Source organism: Heterocephalus glaber, unplaced genomic scaffold (assembly GCF_053883595.1).
Source record: "Heterocephalus glaber isolate CG9 unplaced genomic scaffold, H.glaber_assembly_v1.0 deba00001737, whole genome shotgun sequence".
NCBI lineage: Eukaryota > Metazoa > Chordata > Mammalia > Rodentia > Bathyergidae > Heterocephalus > Heterocephalus glaber.
Window position 1 is genome coordinate 2156366 of NW_028258445.1, and position 14484 is coordinate 2170849.

Below are 14484 nucleotides of genomic sequence, written 5' to 3' on the forward strand. Positions count from 1 at the left end.
AGCAATTAAACAGAAGGAAAAGAAAAGGAATCAACAACAGGAAAATAATATAATGACAAAGATAAGTCAATACCTATCAGCTATAACCATCAATATGAATGGTCTCAGTCTACCAACCAAAAGAAACAGATTTGCAGAATAGATCAAAAACAAGATCCAAAAATATTCTGCATACAAGAAACACATTTAACTCAAAAAGCAATTCATAGACTAAAAGTCAAAGGATGGAAAACAGTACTTTATGCAAGAGGTATTTGGAGAAGATCAGGAGTAGCTATTCTAATTGCAGACAAAGTGGATTTCAAGTCAAGACTGATCAGAAGAGACAAAAGAGATCACTACATATTTGTTAAAGGAACAATTCAACAGGAAGAAATCGGAATCATAAATATATATGTACCAAATATCAGCAAACCCAATTACATAAATCAAACACTAATAGATATGAAAAATCAGATAAGCACTAATATAGTTGTAATGGGAGACCTCAACACTCCACTGTTACAAATAGATAAATTAACTAGATAAAAATATCATCAAAGAAATATCAGAGCTGAGCCAAATTTTTGAAGAAATGGACTTAATACATATATACATAGTGTTCCACCCAACAATAACAGAATACACATTCTTATCAGCAGCACATGGGACTTTCTCCAAAATAGACCACATAGAACATGGTTAAGTTCATAGAATATGGTTCTACGGTTCATAGAACTATGGTTAATTTGAAAGAACATGGTGAAGTAAATGCAAAAGAATTGATATCATCCCATGCATATTATCAAATCATAGTGCAATGAAATCGGAAGTAAATCCCAAAGAAAGCCACATAACCACATAAATATATAGGAATTAAATAATATTCTCAATAGGTCACAAATGAAATTAAAGAAGACATAAGAGAGTGCTGTGGCTTGTGTCTAGCTGTCCCCCCAAAGCCTCATGCAGTCATAGTGGGACTTTTGCAAAGATGGCTTGATCTAGAGTATATGATGTTGAGATTTAAGGGTGTAGTCCACTGATTGGTTTGACATAGCTCTGGCTAGGATTAAAGGTGCTAGGATTTAGAATGTGAATGCTACCTGCTCTAAGGTTGGGAAGCCTGAAATTATATAAAGGACATAAAGAGTCAGTTGTCTTTTGCTTGCTTGCTTTGCTACCTTCTGCCTGCCAAGAACTGTTTCTCTTCTTCAATGCCTATCTGCCATGCCACACTACCTTGGAGCCAGCTGACTATGGACTGAAACCTCTATAAACTGTCAGCTAAATAAACCTTTCCTCCTTTAACTTTGTGTGTTGGATATTTTGTCTCACCAACAAGAAAAGTAACTATAACAGAGAGTTTCTACAATTTAATGATAAAACCAACATGACATACTGGATTCTATGGGACACAGGGAAAGCAGTCCTAAGAGGGAAGTTTGTACTGATGAATTCTCAAATCAGAAAAACAGAACTAGCTCAAATAAATAAACTAATGTTGAACCTCAAGGTTCTAGAAAAAGGAGAGCAAGTTAAACCCCAAGATCATAAAAGGAAGGAAATTATAAAGATCAGAGAAGAAATTAATGCAATTGAAACTATAAAAACAATACAAAGAATCCATGAATCTAAGATGTGGGTGTGTTAAAGACTTGGTCCTTTGTGTGGTCTATGAGAAGTGGAAGAATCATGAGGTGGTATGATCCAGTGGGAAGTCCTTGGGTCACTGGGAGAACACCTCAAAGAGGGCTTTAGGGACCCATCCTCTCCAGTCTTTTTCCTGCTTCCTACCAAATCACTTCCACCATGATTTGCAGCCTTCAAAAAGAAGCCACCTAATTTGGGACTAGAATCTCCAGGACTGTGAGCCAAAATAAGCCTCTTCTCTTCAGAGTTGCCTTGGAATTTTTATTGCAGTGATGAAGCACTGACTGATGACCAGGTCACAGGGAGGACATCAACAGCCACAATGTCATAGTCACAGAAATAAAGACAGCATCATTATGTGAGCTTTCTGCTGTTTTTGTCTAATCACCTTCGCTCCCTAACCTGAGAAGACAGAAGCAGGAGAAAGGGAAGCAGGAATTATTAAAGGATAAACAACAAACTCCAAACATGGAGGAGAGAAGATTTTTCTGTGAAAAGTTACATACTTTAATTTAGAAGACACTGGAGTTTAATAAATAAGCATAAATAGTGGCCCATAAGATCTGGAATTGTGAAGGATGGAAGAAAGGAAGAGCTTTTCTAGATTTAAGAAGACAAAAGTCACCTGGTAGCTAAGAGTCGACTGGGGCCCTTGCATCAAATCTTCTGTAAAGCATATCAGGGGGATAGCTGACAGAATTTGTCTAAAATTGTCATTTTAGACCAAAAAAAAATCAAAAGTTGCTTTGACACCCCTAGATAAAATACTCAAAAGAAGACAAATACAAATTTTGTAGCTATAGTTAATGAAAACTTGAAAATGACAAAGTGTACAATTTGAGAAATCATGAAAGCAGTTAACTTTTGGACATAGGATACCATAATGACCAGGATGCAGCTAACATCGGGCACACCTGTAACCCCAGTGCACTGGGGAGCTAAGGCAGGAGGATCACAAATTCGAGCCCATCCTGGGCAACTCAGTGAAACCCAGCATCAGAATAAAAAATAAAAAGGGGTGGAGATGTAGGTTCGTGCAAAGGCCTTGAGTTCAGTCATGAGCGAGTAAATAAATAAATTCCTAGAACAGAGCCCAAAGGGAACATGTGGGCTGTCGGTAGTGCTGCATACCTAGAACCAATTAGTGCTCACCCATGTAAGCTCACTCTCAGAATTCATCAGATATGCTCACGAACTTATGCACTTTTCATCTGTATGTGAAATTCATTTCATAGTTTGGTTTCTTTTAAAAATAAAAATTCATTTTTCTGTGCTCCAGAGGGTTTGGAGGTCTTTCCTGACATTGCTGTGTAAATAAGGCTTATGTCTAGTAAAATAAATGGACTTGATTATTTTTCATTCATGCTCACTATAGAAGTTTCAAGTTTGCTTCCTCTAGCAATTTCCCAGTGGTCTCAAAAAATCTGGGGTTTTAAAAGGTTCATTTCTTGACTTTTTATTGCTGATATTCTGAAAATAGGATAGAATTTGGTCCTGTACCCTGGGCATGAGATGTGTTTATTCTCAGAAAAGCTCCATGCTTACTTTAATATTTTATTGTCCCCTGCTTGAGACTTCTGATTTTTCCTCTGCCTTCCTTTTTCCCTTCCATCCTTCCTTCCTTCCTTTCTGTTTTTTTCAAAAGTGATGATATAACTTAAGATTTTTTGCTCTGAGCTACATCACTAGGCCTTTCTGTTTTTTATTTTGAGATAGGTTCTCAGTAACTTGTCTAGGCTGTACTGAACCTTGCAGTCCTCCTTCCTCAGCCCCCAGAAAGTGCTGGGCTTAGAGGTGTGCATCACCAAGCCCAGCGCCAACAATTGTTATTTTTGTATTTTTGTCTAAGTGAAATCGGATGAGTGGAGATAGTTGTAAGACAGTTCTCCATCTATGCTTGCTTTCCTGTCCACATGGCTCCTGACCTCGAGCACACAAGTCCTGTGCAGCCGTGATGTATAGGAATGCAGTAAAATACAAAGCATTGAAAATATGCGAGTTCTACAATTGATTAAGCAAGAGCATGGACAGCCCAGAGGATCCACTCTGTTTAGAGCAGAACTTGCATTCGGGAGAACACAGCCACATTCCTGTAGCCATGACTAAGGCATTCTAAGATACCCTTCCTCTGTCAGTTCCAGCTCTGAGCGCTGTAGAGAACAATAAGGAAATCCACAGTCCCACTTCCTCTCTTCACTTGTTTAATTGTCAGAATACTTAGGTAAATGCTTTGGTAAATGTAAAGTATAAAATAGGAGAAATAAAAACAAATGTTATTTTGTATAGCATTTCCATTTTTCTGGTGGAATAGAACAGATGGGAATATATGAGCTGTGAAATTCAAATTTGTCCTGGGTAATTTATGTGATTCCTCATACTAATTAAACACTCATGTTTGCATTTAAGACTATCATCAGATACTATAAATAGGAAATGTAAAATCCTGGTTTGTAATTTAAAATGATTTTTAGGAAAATAATAAATAGCAGATAAAATACAGTAAGGCAAGTAAAGATAGGGACTTGAAAAAAGGTAAGTTTTATATCTTAGTACTCTTGAGAGTGCTTTTTTCTTGCTTTCTGAATGATGCCCTGCATTTTCATTTTGCATTGAAAAATGAAAGCATGCAGTTGGCCGTGACCATATCCTTTCCTGGGACAGGTCTGGGATTCTTTCTTCTTAGGGAATTTCTCCCTTACCTAAATCATCAGACTGCTGAGGAGCCTCAAGACTATTTACGGGGGCAACAAAGTTGAGTTCTCCTTTCCATGAAGATTGTGGGCACCGGCAAGGTTTTAGCTATTTAGACACACACCCATGCTGCTTTGGGACCATGTCTGGCCCGTAACATCCATGCAGAAGCACAGCACTGACTCCTTCGGCGATGCCCAGAGACCTCTCTTCTTCTCTGTCTTAGCTATGGTACTCATGAGTTTAGTTATTCTGGCTTTGTTTTGCCTCCTATCACATGACCGTTTCCCTGACATGAGACTCTGCTAACATTTTTTTCTGCTGTGATCTCCAAAAGTCTTTGTCATCATTCTACAGTCATCAAATACTGTTTTGATATTCCTCTAGGTTTAGAGAATACCAACTCAACGATACCCTGTATCCATTTGTCCTAAACTTTATAATACAAACTTGAGTTAAAAATTGCCCACCATTTATTCTACCCTAGAATTTTCATATTTCCCATAGAAATTTTGTTAGTAGACCAGTCCTTAATTGAATTCATTATAGATTACCCTTAAATAAACATAATAGTAGGAGTAAATAACCTGTGTATCTATAGTATGAACTCACCACATTTTCCACTGCATTTCTTTTTATCCTGAAAAAAATCTTCAGATTTTTCTTAATTTTTTTTAATCCAATGTGATTTTATGTCTAACTGGATAAACTAAAACATTGTCTCTAATTTTGCTCAAAAGTGGCATTACAGAAAAAAATCACTACCTGGGAACATAGCTAAGTCAGGTGGGAAAAAAATCACTTTTCTGCCTTAGCTCTTTTTTAATGTGCATATACCTGAGGGAATTCCTGTGAAAGGGTTAGGGGGTATGCCATAATTTTTATGCCACATGCCAGGAAAATATTAAATATGTGTATGTTAAATATGTAGTAAGTTATGTTTAAAATAGCATTTGACAGAAGTAATGACTTACAACGGAATACAGAAACTCATTTTTCATTATTCGAAAGTCTTAATGTGAAGATTTCTGACTCAGTCAGGGACCCAACAGATCTGAAATCTTTTTACTTTTCTCACTCAGTGCGTGACAGCTACTAATGCATCAATTGTCATACACTTTGTTTGGTTTTGGATATATTGCCATCTCTAATGTAACTATGATTTACATATTTATTTATATTACCAAGAAAACAGAGGAACAAACATCACATAGGCAATTTATGTCTAGCACATCGTAACCATTGGTATTTTTGAAATAATTTATTTGATTGACAAAGGCATTGTTTATTATTGTATGCAAATGTATACACTATTGCTTTTCTTAGAATTGTAAATTTTACCTATAGACAGTCGGCATCTTAAAATCATTAGTACCAAAATTAGTTAATTATTGCAAAATTGAAAATCGATAACAGTCAAAATAAAAGAAATAGAATCTGTGTCACTTTCCTTGGATCTTTTAAATTTTTAAATATGTACTTTTTTGTTTCAACACGGAAAATCTGGTGAAAGTTCAATTATTGGTTACACAAATAACACCAGTCAATGAAAATATGTATTGCAATAATATGCAAACATTTAAAATAGAAGTAAAAGAGCCTTCTATCCACAGGGTAGGAAAGTGAAGAGACAGATTTTGGAATGACAGCAGTGGGTCATGGCTGTGGCTACACCCGGCCATGTGGTTTAGAAGCTTTTGACTCTGGTCCATGGGAGGAGTTTTGAAAGTTTTGAAGAAGCTAGAGACACCTTAGAATGCTGACTCTTCCAGAAGAATTTCAGCAGATATTTTGTTTTTTAAAAAACAATGGGTTTTCTGGGATAGGGTTTCACTATGTAGCCCAAGCTGGCCTTGATCTTGTGGTGATCCTTTGCCTCAAACTCTCAAGTGCTGGGGTTACAGGCAAGCCACACCATGCCTGGCTCAGCAGATATTTTCTAAGCTTTGTTTGTCAGAATGGATTAAGACAGCCACATACAGTTGCAAAAGAGGCTAGTAAATTTGTTAGGTTTTTTCACAGTAATGAGGAAGGGAGAGTGTTTTTGTTTGTTTGTTTTTTGGTACCTGGGATCAAATTTAGGACCTTGTGCTTCCAGGCAGTCATGGTACAAATGAGCTATATCCCTGGCCCATGGAGAGTGTTTTATAAAGAGCTACACAAAATAAAAGAGAAAAAGAGGAAGACAGGGGAGAGAGAGAGAGAGGGGTCGGGGGGAGGATCTTGAAAGCAGCTACCAAAAAACAAGACTCATTATATATTGGGGTACAACAATAGGACTAAATAGCAATATTTTAAAGGAACATAAAATACCTAAAATAAGTTTGAGCAAAAAAAAAAAATAAAAATAAAAAGAAGACCCATGTCCTGTGAGAGAAAAATGTAAAAACTCAATGCAAAGAATATATTTTTAAGATACTAAAAGAAACAATTCAGAATTTTATATTTAGTGAAAGTACCCTTTAAAAGTATGAGTAAAATAAAGCCACATTCTGAAAAACATAAACTGAATTTGCACTGCCAGGGCTTTTACCTAAGGTTCTGAAGGCTGAGGACAATGGTGCTGAATGCAAGCTTGAATCTACTAAAAAGAAATAGGACTCAGTTATAGTAATTATTTTATATGTATTTCAGTTTATTTAAATAACAAATGACTATTTAAAGCCAAAATGAAAAATCAATGTAGGATGGGAACTAATTTAGGCACATGAAAACTTTATGACCACAATAGCACAAATGACTGAATGAGGTAATTTACATTTTTGTGAAGGTCTTAAATTCTCTGTGAAGTATAACATATATTCTGAGCAGACTCTCAGTTCAACACACACACTGCAATCTCTAATGCAGTGGTTAGAAAACAATTCAGTAAAGAGTCCGATCATATTTTAAGCTTCATGGGCCAGATGACCTCTATTACCACTACCCAGCTCAGCTATTGTAGCACAAAATCTTCAGCCACAGATGACATAACAAATGGCCATGGATTTGAACCAATGCATTTTAATTTGAAATGTAGTTGGCAGTCTGGAGATGGCCATAAGGACATAGTTTACCAACACTGCTTAAAACAACCAAAAGCAGTAGGAGAAGTAAAAGGCCAAAAGATTTTTTAAATGTAGAAAAATTTTTAAATACTTTATTGATCCAAAAGTAAGCATAAAAAGAAAAGCAGATCAAGAAAGGGAACAATTGAAAATTAAACATAATCATGCTTAAAGCACATAATTTGTGCTTAAAACAAAACTATGTAAAAATCACAAAGAAATACCTTTGTAAAAAAAGGAAGAAATTGTCACTGATATTCTGCCATGAATATCATCACACTTACTTCTTAATTTATATCAAGATGTTCTGTATTTTTAATCATAAAGATATTACATACTATTATTCATTTTATTCCTATGTATTTTGTATTTTTGGATGCTATAATTAATGTCATTTAAAAACTTTATTTTCCAAAATGTTACTGGTGGTATACAAAATGCAATTAACTTTGTACAATGACCCAGGTTATTACAAACTTACCAAAATCATTTATAAACCATACTCAGGAGTGAAATATTAACATTTCTCTTTATTGATGATTCAATTTTCTAATATTCTGTTACATTTTTTGCTTGTATATTCATGATAGATATGGTCTGTAATGTTCTGTGTGTGTGTATATGTGTGTGTCATTTTGACAGGTTTTGGTATCAGGACAATGCTGCTTGATAAAGCCAATTGAAAACTATTTTTTCCAAACCATCCATTTTTCTAAGATTGAGATTGGTCTCATTTCTTTCTTAAATATTCAGTAGAATTCACATTTAAAACTACTTGAAACTGCAATTATATTTGTGGTAACATTTTGATGTACAGCTGCTCATATTATTTATTAAAATCTTATTTGTAAATATGACTATATGAATGTCAAAAGTATATTGAAGTACACAGCAATATATGCAAAAATCTTTACATGTTTGACAAGTCAAAATTTATCACTGAGAGTGGTAATAGTTTTTATCCTAAAAATTTAAGTGTGATATAAAGAACATTGGAAGCAAATAAGTAGAACAAGATAGTAGAATGAGACTCTTCAGTGTTTGGGCCCTGCTGAAGCATCAAGCTGAAGAAATATCCACATACAGATACACCTTTACAAGAGCTAAGGGATCAGGTGAGAGATCACAGCATGTCAGTGAAGCCCAGAAATCAGGAAAGATACATTGAGGAAGGTAGGAAGGAGAGTTTTACATCATCTGCATCACTCATTCTCCAGCATGGGCAGCACAACAGGGAGGAACATACCTTCTTTTTCTGTTAAAGAGAAAGAGCACTTGATCCAACAGAGTCTTCCCCAGTAAAACCTAGTACCGGCCTGTGCCCCAAGTCCACAGATTCCAGGCCGTTCTCTGTAGCCTCAGCCTACATGTTCAAGTTCATCCTAACCTCAGCTAGATCTTACAACTCCAATTGCCAGATCACCTATGCAAATTCAGTCCCCAGGTCTGTTCCAGTCCCAGGCCAGCCAGAGCAGCTCTAGGTTTTAAAACTGCTTGGCATGGGCTGGGGATTTAGCTCAGTGGTTTCGCCACCTGCTGTGCAAGCGCAAGGACCCGAGTTTGATCCCTGGTACCAAAAAAATAATAATAATAAAATAAAACTGCTTGGCAGGTGTCCCAGGCATCAGACAAGCCAGCAGCAGAACTCTACCAGCAAATCCACCCTTAAACTTTACCAGATGATTTGCCTAGAATCTCTTGGACAGGCTGACTGGTAAAAGGCTTTGCCAAGAAAATAATCTTCAAAGACAAAAAATAAGATCTCACTTCTTCAAATATGCAAATATCAATATAAGGCAATAAGAAACACAAAAAAGGAAAGAGAAGTAGCACCACAAAAGGATCAATGTAATTTCCCAGTGGCTGAGGTAAAGATATGTAAATATGCAATCTGCCTAACAATTCAAAATAATTGTATAAACGAAGTCAAGGGAAAAATCACAAGAAAATATATAGGAACAATTCAATGAAATTAGCAATAACTGAGAAAAATGGAAATTTAACAAAGAGATTGAAATTAATAAAAAGAAATGAAATAGAAATTCTGGAGCAGAATAATACAGTGAATGAAATAAACAATGCAACAGAGAGCACGAACAACAGAATTAGTCTGCAGAGGAAAACATCTTTGAACACAAAGACAAGTAATTTGAAAATATATGTGAAAAGAGAAAAGGAATGAACAAATCTCAGAGGATAGTATTAACAGAGCAAATAAATGGGATTACATCAAAAAAGAAAGTTTCTGCACAGGAAAGTGAACAATCAGCTGAGTGAAAAGACAACTAACAGTGTGGGTGAAAGTATTTGCAAAACATACATCTGATAAGGAGTTAATATCCAAAATATATAAAGAACACAAAAAACTCAATGGTAGGAAATCAAGTAATCTGATTGAAAACTGGGCAAAGAATAGCTGTTTCTCAAATGAAGATATACAAATTACCAAGAGCCATATGAAGAAATGATGAACATCACTACACATCAAAGAAATGTAAATCACAAACACAATGAGATTTGACTTTGCATTTGTTAAAATGGATATTACCAAAGAGATGGAAGATAGTGAGTGTTGGAAAGCACATGGAGAAATGGAACCCTTGCAAGCTGTTGGCAGTCACGTAAATTAAGATAGCCAATGTTGAAAACATTGGAGATTCTTCAAAAAATTATAAACACTACTGTTATATGAACTTACAATCCCACCACTTGGTCTATGTCCATGGGAAATGAAATCAGTATGTGGAAAAAGTATTTGTGCTCCTATGTTTATTGCAGCACTTTCACAATAGCCAAGAAATGGAATCCATCTGTATGTTCATCAACTGATGAAGGAACGAAGAATATATTCACAAAGGAATGCTATTCTACCTTCAAAAAGAAGGGAATCCTGTCATGTAGGACAACATGGATAAACCTGGAAGACATTTTGTTAAGTGAAACAAACCAGGTTCGGAATAACATACCACATGATCTTACTCCTATGTAGGAATAAGAAAGACTTGAACTCATGAAAGTACAGAAGAATGGAGGTTGCAGGAAAAGGACAGGGGAGGACATTGAGGGATTATTCATCAAAGAATTGACCAATTTCAATTACAGAGGAGGAATAAATTAAATAAATATATTGTACAATATGGTGACTATAGTTAATCCAGTATTTTTGAAAATTAATAACAGATTTTAAGTGTTCTCAACAGAACCATTATTATGAGTGAAAGCATATGTTAGTTCAATACAGCCATTTCTCAATGTATACATATTTCAAAAAAACATTTATTATATAAAAATGACTTTTAACTTGTCAATTAAAATGTTTTTTATTTAAAAATTTGGAAAAATGGACCCAGGAGGCAAACAGAAAAACCACAGAAATAAAAACAGCCAAAAGATGTGAAAAGCAAAATATTATTTATATACAAGGAAATAGAAATGTGAGCTATAATGGGATAATGATTTTTTTTCAAATTACCATCATGTAAGCCGTCACACTCCAAGGTGGTGAGAATGAAGTGACTGTGCATTCTATTTTCTCCTTGATGTGGCAGCTTTATAGGAAGCAATACGGATATAATCAAGCAATACCTTTGATCTTGTAATTCTATTTCAAGAAATCAATGTGGGAACATAATTAGAGATATGGATAAAAAATAATATTGGAGAATATCCATTATAATGATGCTCATGATAGCAAAAAATTATAAACCATCAAAATTATGTCAGAATTGTCTTAATGTCTTAATACTGAGAAGGTAGCACACCAGGATGCAAATGCTTATAGTAAAGTTTTGGAAAACATAATGTTATGCTTAGTATCTAATTTCAAGTAGAATTTAGCATAATTAATATTGAATTGAGAATATGATCTCAATACTGAACTACTGTATATGTTTGAATATTAATGTGGTATACACCATACCTCTCTGACAACCTAAAATATTCATGTTTCATAATTTAAGGCATTTATGTGCTGGTTATTAAAAAGTTTTATAATGTAGGTTCATGTATTTATAACATTCCTTTTCTTCTTTTATACTTCTTAGGTTTCATAATTTTTCAATATAAGATGTGATTGTTTCTTAAAAGTTGTATAGGACTGTACATTAGCAAATCTAAAATATTATTTTCTTATTTTATTCTTTTTAGGAAATATTTGTAAGTAAATTATTCAAGAGGGATTTTCTTTAATTTACGTATTCAATTTAGAATATACTAAATTATGTTTTTATGATCACTTGAGCTTCTCTGCCCTAGGAGCCTGGGATGGAGGCAGGGAGTTTCCATCCGGGTTCTGGGATTGGCTAAACTTCTCTGCCTCAAACATTTATCTTGACTTTCCTATTAAAAATGTACCTTAAGATAATGGTTTATGATAGACTCCCTTTTGAGGTATACTGCATTCTAACTCAGGGATGGAACTCCAGACCTTGCGCTTGTGAAGCAGGCTTGGAGCCACTTGGATTTTGCTTCTTGACCCATTCTGCCAGTCTATTTCTTTTGATTGGTGAATTGAGACCATTAACATTGATGGTTATAACTGAAACATATTGACTTGTCATTGCCATGACTTTTTCTTTTTGTTGGGTCCTCCCCCTTTATATTTAATTTCTTGTCATGCCAGATGGGTTCATTCTGCTTTGCTTCCTAGGGTTGTTATTCTCAATATCTGTTCCTAGGATATTGTGTAAAATGTTTTGGATTGGTGCTTTGGTATTCACAAAGTTCCTAAGGTGCTCTTTGTCATGAAAGTATCTTATTTCTCCATCCATTTTGAAAGATAGTTTTGCAGGGTACATCAATCTGGGTTGGAGGCTGTTTTCTTTTAGGGCTTGGAATATGTCACTCCAAGCTCTTCTTGCCTTGATGGTTTGTGTTGAGAAGTCTGCTGTGATTCTGATGGGCTTTCCTTTGTACATGATTTGTTTCTTTTCTCTAACTGCTTGTAGAATTTTGTTCTTCTGTTGAGCTTCTGGAATCTTAACAGTTATATGCCTATGTGTAGATTTGTTTTGATCAAGACTATTTGGAATCCTGTATGCCTCACTTATCTGTATGTCAAGCTCTTTTCCCCTGCTTGGGAAGTTTTCTGCCATTACTTCTGCGAAGAGTTTTTTTAATGTCATCTGCACTCTCTCCTGTTTCTTCATTGACTCCAATCAGTCTTATGTCATTCTTCTTTGCATCATCTAGCACTGCTGGATTGATTTCTTGTGTTCCTTTATAATTTTGAAGCAGTTTTTCTTTTCTTGGGCATTAGTTGCAATCTTATCTTCTATATCTGAAATTCTGTCCTCACATTGGCTCATTCTGCTGTGTAGACTTTCAGTGGAGTTTTTCATCTCCTGGAAATCTATTTGCATCTGTTTTGTGGAATCCATTTTTTTCCTATGTTGGGATTCCATCATGTTCCTCAGCTCCTCTCTTGATTTATTAATCATGTCTTGCACTAGGAGCACAATTTCTCCTGTTATCTGAGAAATTATTTCTGATTTCATTTTTTCCAGATCCCCTTTTTGTTGCCAGTTCAGTGGGTCCAGGTGGTTGAGTATCAGAGTGTTCCATCTCATTTCCCTTTGGGGTTGCTGTAGGTGATCTGGAAGTCTGGTTTTGAGACTTATTTATATGTTTTCTCATTTCGACTGGGGCAGGGGGTTGTTAGTGTCTGCACAGATTACCTCCTCTGAGCTGGGAGAGGTGGGACAGGGGCCGTGAGTGGCAGTAGGGATTGTGTCCCTGAAGCCCCTTCCTCTGGGCTGGGAAGGGTGGAACAGATGGCGGCCCAAGAGCCCCTTCCTCTTGCCTGTGAGTGGTGGGAGGGATGGTGGCCGGGAAGCCCCTTCCTCTGGACTCAGAGCAGTGGGACGGCGGCTCGGAAGCCTTTAGTAAGCAATTTGATCCAGATTAAAAAACAATGTGATTTAGAGTTACCCAGAAAGATTCATTCTTAGCAGTTATTATGTGGATTAAAATTGATTTAAATCCAGCAAATTCTTTGAAAATAACTTCAAATACCAAGAGAAATCCAGATTTATTTTGAAGTGATTCATATAAAATGAACAGCAGCAGAAGACTGGCTCTTATAATTTTTTTCTGCTAAACATTATAGATCTGAATGATATGTAATTAATCATCTTTTAAAAGCTTTCAGAAGATTAAAGAGAAATAACTTAGAAGCCAAGTTTTCTCCCATTCCCAAAATGGAAACGTATGCGATATGCTTTAATGCAGAAAATGCACCAAGCGTGACAGATGGGGCATCAGAAAGGCTCTGTGTAACAGCCAGCTGAGAAGGAGTGTGGGCAGCCAGCATCTGGCAGTCTCCCTTAACATTTCTCAGCTTTGTAATAAGTTGTGAAATGCAGATTAAATAATATAGAGAATAAAACCTACTGTAAGAAAATGTAATTTAATTCAACTAAATCAGTTAAGCTATCAGTATTCTTATGATTTGTAAACACTTTTCACTTTTACTATGATAGTGTCTATTGTCAATGCTTTTTCACTCTAATTGTATTTTAAGAAGTTTGTAGGTCCTGATTCACCATATACCAAAGAAATAGTGAATTTCATAAACTCTAGGTCCTAAGGGCACCACCAAGAAAATGAAATGTGCTTTCCAGGAAGCTCCTTCTATGCAATTTGCAGATTCAAGTCAAAGAAAGTTTGTACTTAGGCTTCTGTCAAATGGCCTTCATCACTAAGCAATGACTTTGCTGAGAAATGGTATGAAAATTGTATGACGCTCAATATTTCCTGTCACTTAGCAATGCTCCTAAGGATATTTATCTGCTTCCACATGGGAGTGTTTTCTCATCAAGTAGCAAAAAGTATCACTAAATTTGACTTGTTGATCTTAATTTTTATGACCTTCCTCCTCTTCTTTTTCCTCCCTTCCCTTTCTCCCTTTTTCCTTCCTCTCCCTCCTCCCTCTCCCTCTCTTTCCCCCTCTTCTTCTTTTTTCAATCCATTCCTCTCTCTTGTCTCCATTTCTTTCTTTCTATGAAGAAGCCTAGAGCCAAAACTGAGGTGTATCCTCAGCAACTTGATGGGGTTCTCCATTGTGCACATCTACCTGTATTGTGCTCTCTGGCTTTGATGTTTGTATCATATTCTT